The sequence below is a fragment of the Eptatretus burgeri genome, chromosome 5 (assembly GCF_056783735.1).
Source record: "Eptatretus burgeri isolate ZD-2024b chromosome 5, Ebu_testis_v1, whole genome shotgun sequence".
Taxonomy (NCBI): Eukaryota; Metazoa; Chordata; class Myxini; order Myxiniformes; family Myxinidae; genus Eptatretus; species Eptatretus burgeri.
In genome coordinates this window covers 61364013-61370075 of record NC_140965.1, presented here as the reverse complement: position 1 = coordinate 61370075, position 6063 = coordinate 61364013, and the positions used below count along the sequence as shown (strand labels likewise).

The 6063-nt window shown below is 40.2% G+C and overlaps 1 protein-coding gene and 1 long non-coding RNA gene across 3 annotated transcripts in view; one reads left to right on the top strand and one right to left on the bottom strand.

Moving 5' to 3' along the window:
* TYW3 (tRNA-yW synthesizing protein 3 homolog) overlaps positions 1–6063 on the bottom strand; it is a 62653-nt gene that overhangs the window by 46536 nt on the left and 10054 nt on the right. The window lies entirely within an intron of this gene.
* LOC147026530 (uncharacterized) overlaps positions 1–6063 on the top strand; it is a 255794-nt gene that overhangs the window by 246222 nt on the left and 3509 nt on the right. Inside the window, exon 5 of the long non-coding RNA XR_015058383.1 lies at positions 5766–5857. This is a non-coding gene — a long non-coding RNA (uncharacterized LOC147026530). The remainder of the gene's footprint in view (positions 1–5765; positions 5858–6063) is intronic.

The following is a 6063-nucleotide window of genomic DNA, read 5'->3' as shown; positions in this document are numbered from 1 at the left end:
GGATATTAGTTCAATAACCAATTGTCATAATTGCATTCATCCATATTGTCCAATTTATCACTCAAGCTATCTCTGTCTAAGACGCTAGCCAACATGTGTTGCCATAATTATTGACGGATATTTTATTTTGTTTTGACGGATGCCATAATTATTTTGCATAGAGTCAATGTCTATTTTGAGTCTTTTTGGCACGATTTTAAGTCTGATAATTCTTCTTGTATGTTTCGTTTCCTGTCCGAGACAGAGGCCAGCTGTTTATTTCGCTTCTGCTCATCCAAGTAATCTTGGAACTTCCTTCGTGCAGCACTTGCAGACAATAGCAGCTTCTTGTCGAGTTCAACTTTCTGCAACCCTCCGACATTGTGAAGATGATCACAGATTACTCTCTGGGCAATAAAGGACTCGTCTCTCAGATTTTCCACCTCAATTTCTTTGTTTATCGAGAAGCCCCTTTCAACTGTAGCCTGTCCATGGGACAGTCGCAAAAGTTGTCTCACAACCTCCAAAAGATTACTGAACTCCGGCATTTTTGCAATGTCTGCATGCTACAGATGGTCGAGGCGATCTTTCTTTCGATCGAAGTGTGCGTGTTTGACTGAAGCGTCAGTCAGATATCTTGAGTACTGGTAGACACTCATTTCCATTTTCTGGTGTTATCCACTTGGCGTCACAAAGGGCACTCACTCACTGTTCTGCGCATGTAGCGGATGGCTACTTCCTTTTTGTTGAAATGTCTTGGGTCCAGACATCCTAAGTGTCTGGCAAGGGCATATTTGATTGGTGCCTTTTCAATCAGCTTTGACACCAATTCCACAAGAAGCCATCTGCATTCATTGCGAAAGTCGAAAACTGCTCTATCGGATGCTTTCTTGGATCGAACAGCTTCTTTCAGAGCTTTGTCGGCAGCCAGTCCAATGTCAATCTTGGATAGATCGGCGTAGTTGTCATCTTTTCTTACATCAAACGACACCAGCTTTACAGGTGTGAGAGGTTCTGTGACTGAGTGCTTTACAAATCTCTGAAGTGAGCTTAGTATCAACTCATGCAAATCAAGTGAAATAAAAGACAACAAGGGCCGATCATCTTGACAGGTTGTCAGGAATGGCGAAATTTCCTGGGATACGGCAAAGAAGAATTTCAATCTTGCCAGCATGAGGGGAGTTTGAACAATTTTTTTCACAGTGGAAAAGGACTGGTTGTCAGGGTTAGGAACTGATTCTTTTCTCACTTCTCCAACATACTTGCAAACAGTCCCATATTTCTATCGCTCTTTGTGTGCAGGGTGAGTTGGCTAACCATCTTGTTTTGCAGAATTTTAGCGGTAGCTTGGTGCCATCTGTGACACGAAGATAGTCCTCTCTATGCACAGGTGAGTCACGAAACAGGGTGTATAGGGCCCATAAAGTGAAGAAATTCCTCTCTCCGACTTCTCCACGCCAGTCTCAAACGCACCATGGAGGATGTGCAGTCCACATGAGCCTACATCCAACAAGGATTTCCCGTAATTTGTCTCCATTTGTGATTGCATGCTGCGATGGAACTTCCAATTCACGCTGGGCCTGTCCATGCTGATCTGTATCAGGATGCGTGGACTTAAACCCTCCAACACGGTGTTAAATTCCTCTAGCATGTCATCAGCAGTACAATGGCCGACAAAATTTGAGTCCAAGTATCGTGATTTTACCTCGTCATTGTCTCAAATATGGATGTAAAAATCCATCTGCTTCTTCTGATTTTTTTTAAATTCAAGGACTCATCAAAGAGTGGCACATAACTGCTGTTAACCTTTTGTTTCAGAAGCGCTTTGAAGTGCGGTGCAAGACCAAATACATTTAAGTAGGAAGCCTTCTTTTCTGCACATTGAAATTGTGATGCAATGCCATGATCTGGGAACATCCTGTGAAAGAGTGTTCAAATACCTTGATAAGACATGTATGATTGGTGGGACTCTATAACATGTAAAGCCCAAAGAATCTCTGCCTTTAGCACCTCATCCTTTGTGACAAAGTCCTGTATTGTTGTTGGTCTCGGTGTAGCAATAGTTGCTGCGCTGGCTGGTGCCAGTCTTAAGGCCCGGTCACACTTTGACGCTTTAGCCAACGTATGCCGATTTTTGAATTTTTTTTTCTAAAACGCTGGCACACGTTGAATACGTTATGGGTAAGTTTTGATAACATTGAGAGCACGCTGAAAAACACTGCCATACATCGTTGTACGTTGGCTTTAAACGTTGTACTTTTTGGTTGTCCTCAAATTTTTTCATGCTTGAAATTTCACGAGGTATGCCGGCGTACGACTCACACGTACCGCTACGCTGGCCACAGGTTGTATGCACGGTCTGCGATCGTTGACAGACGTCAACACATGCTACTTGTAAGTTAATCATAAGTTGAGACACGCTGAGGTAATGTTTAGCGTACCCGAAACTTATTTCTAACCTATGATTAACGTGTTGTTGGCACGTTACGCGATCGTTGCCACACATCGACAGATGTTACTTTTAAGTTACTCATAGGCTGAAAGACGTCGGTATAATGGATCGTCCTTGCGTCAGCGTCCACGGCCACGGCCAGGACACTTATTTGCAGCATTCTTCAAACTTTTCTTGGGCATGACGAGGATGTTCACACTTCGATGTCTAGCTTGGCTATGATTCCAATTGTCCATCGGCAGCGTCTATTTAAAATAGTCGAGTTTGAGCGTTTTAACACGTTCAGAAGAAACGCTTCAAATTTCAAAACCCCAGCGTCAAAAAACAAAGGCGAGTGACAGCAATTTAAATCGTTCATTGTAAACAATGAAAATAGCTGAGTGGTACCGTTTAAAAGTCGTTGAGTGTAAAAAAAATCCAATTGTTGAGTGCAAGCGTCTACTTTCAATAGTGGAGATGCAGCCATTTAAATCGTTGAGTTTATCATTTAAATCGTTAAATCGTTAAACGCAAGGACGATCCATCATAACCCACACCCTCCCCCTCACACTCACCTACTACTGCCAACATGAACAAACTAATACTAATACTAATACTAATACTGATACTGATACTGTTACTGCTGACATGGACATCGACTCAAAAAGGACTCGAAAACACTGTTGGGTTCCCCTTTTATGAGCAGCATTTTTACGTACCAATTCCCAAAACCGCTGGGAACACGTCTTTATATGGCAGTTGTAAGCTAGAAACACATTAATTTTTTTTTTTTGTCGACCGGAAGACGTCATTGGAATATGTCTACATATGTCGATGTGTGTTGGGACTACGTAAAGAATTGGTTCAAAGCACGTCAAACATAAGTTAGAAATAAGTTTCGCGTAAAAAAGACATTACCACGACGTGTTTCGACTTATGAGTAGCTTATAAGTAGCCTTTGTGGACGCTATGAAGCGTCCACATATCGTGTGTACAACCTATCCCCATCGTATGCGGAACGTGTGTCATACGCCGAGTACGTCGTAAAATTTTGAACATGTTTAAAATTTCTTGACGACCTCTACTTACTACGACGTATGATAGCGTACTTTAGCGTTCTACTCACGTATACCAAACTTACTCATACCGTATTTGACGTGCCCCAACGTTTTAGACACATTTTTCTTAGGTCGGCATACGCTGACAAGATCGCCAAGGTGTGACCGCGATGTTGACACTTCCATTTCTACGGCAGTTATGATTCGAATCGTTGTGCGTCAGCTTTTTAATAGGCTACGTCACGACATCGTCGGCGATGCGTGCAACGCGCTATGCCTAAGTTAGACTATCGTTGGGCATTGGTTGTGTAGGCCGACAACAGGTTCAGCATTCGTTGGTATAAGTTATCTATAACACAACGAAACGTTCTGTGTCCGTTACCAATGCGTTATACATAAGACCAAGTCGCTATGAATACGTCCGAATCTTTAAAAAAAAAAACATCAAAAGTTCAACGTAAGCCAGCGTTTTAGATACATTTTAATACGTTGCCATCGCTGGCTAAAACGTGAAGGTGTGACCGGGCCTTTACATCAACCTCTATCTGCGGATCCACTGTAACATAGTTCATATCACAATTTATTAAATACATCAGTAGTATAAAAAAAATTCTCTAAATTCAAACCACAATTTTAAAATTGTTCCTTAATTGTTTTGTTTTTTAAATTTCATTAAAAATCAGTATGATTTATTTTCACAGTCAGTTTGATTCCAAAGCCATAAACTTTAGAACAATTTCCATGATAAAATTTTTTTTATCATAACCTTATTAATAATTTACCGTTTTAGAATTTTCAATTAAGTATTTTATTTAATCATGTTGTATTATATTTTATTACAATAATAATTTCCTATCATTCAATGTTTATTTTCTTTATTGGTTTTGTACCATTGAAAGTAATTGAACGGTTTGTGTGTTCAAGAAATGAGGATATTATTTCACTCATCATTCATAATTATCATTCAATGGGAGACAACCCGTTATACTGTTATTTTAGCTGTGCTAAGTCTATCTCCCTTGGTAACAAAAAGTCAAATTTATAAACTGGAATTTTTTGTGATGTGTTCATTGAAATCTAATTACGGCAGATGTGTTTTACGCTTAATAGTTTATTTCATAAACAAATATCCATGACGATACCTGCTGGTGCCGATGTGTTCGCCAATCCAAAAAATTCTGTAATTCGCGAACAGGAATCGGCCGCAGTCTGCTGCATCAAGCGCACGTGTTTGGTTCCCTTGGCATGATTTTTGGGCGCGCTTTCACCCATGTTCGAAATATCTACAACTTTCTTGCACACACGGCATCTTGCTTTGTGGATGGACACCCTTTCTAGCCAATCCAAATAGTCGGGATGGCTGAGCCACGCGGTGTTGAAATAACAAACTTTGGACATTTTGCTTCTCCGTTCTGCAGCCGAAAAGTTTCTCCGCACAAAGACGTTCATGCAGTTACTCAATATTGAAGTCAATATGCTACTGACAGGGAGATTATGGCGGCGTCATCGATCAACAGCCAATGAATTGTTAGAGCATATACAGTGCTCCCTCACCTATCGCGGTTAATGCGTTCCAGACACACCCGCGATAGGTGAAAATCCACGAGTAGAAACCACATATTTATTTAATTATTTCAATATATTTAAAAACATTTTAAACGTATGTTAAACCATTATACAGCATCCACACACTCTTATTAACCTTCCCCACACACATTTAATCAGTTATATAAAAAAAAATTAAAAGTTTTCATTGGAAATGCGACTTCATGGGGCTGCAAAGCCTAAGACCAAAAATAATTTTAAAAATACTATATTGAACTATAAAATATAAAAAAACGTATTATGGGTACTGACCTATGAAGATATGATGATGATGATGATGATAGCTGTGCAGTACTGATGACAATGAAGATGACGATGATGAGATGAATGTAGTACTGCGCAGCCAAGAAGAGCATTAAATCTCGATATAAAATTAGATATGTATGATTTGAAAACCCACGATGCAGTGAAGCCGCGAAAAGTGAACCGCGATATAGCGAGGGAGCACTGTATTTCCAATGCTTTTCATTGGTTGATATTTTACTACACTTTAGAACTGTATACAGAATCAATGAACATAACGCTAATCCAGGTCAATCAATCCTTTGGTGGCAAAATGACCGATGTCGGCTTATTTTCTTACAAAAAAAAAGAAAAACAGAGGATAGAAATATGTAAGGGACAGTGCACGCAAAAAGGTTTATTTTCCAGGAGTTTCCAAGAGTTTCAAGGAGTTTTTTCTTTTTTTCCAGGACATTCAAGTACTGGAGAATGGAATCTCATTTTCCAGGAAATTCAAGGAGTTTCAAGGAGTGTGCGAACCGTGGGTGAGTTGAGCCATGAGGTGAGTTGAGCCATGAGGTGAGTTGAGCCATTGGGTAAGTTGAGCCATCCCCGATGGATTTACGTCGCTGCATGTTTCTCCCTCATCTAAAACTGTTTTTTTCCTTCCATCAACTAGCAAAGTATGTGACTCATTATGAATAGATAGCACCACTTTTCAGCTCTCCCCATCCTGACACTTCCAGTGGAGGGTGGCTCAACTTACCC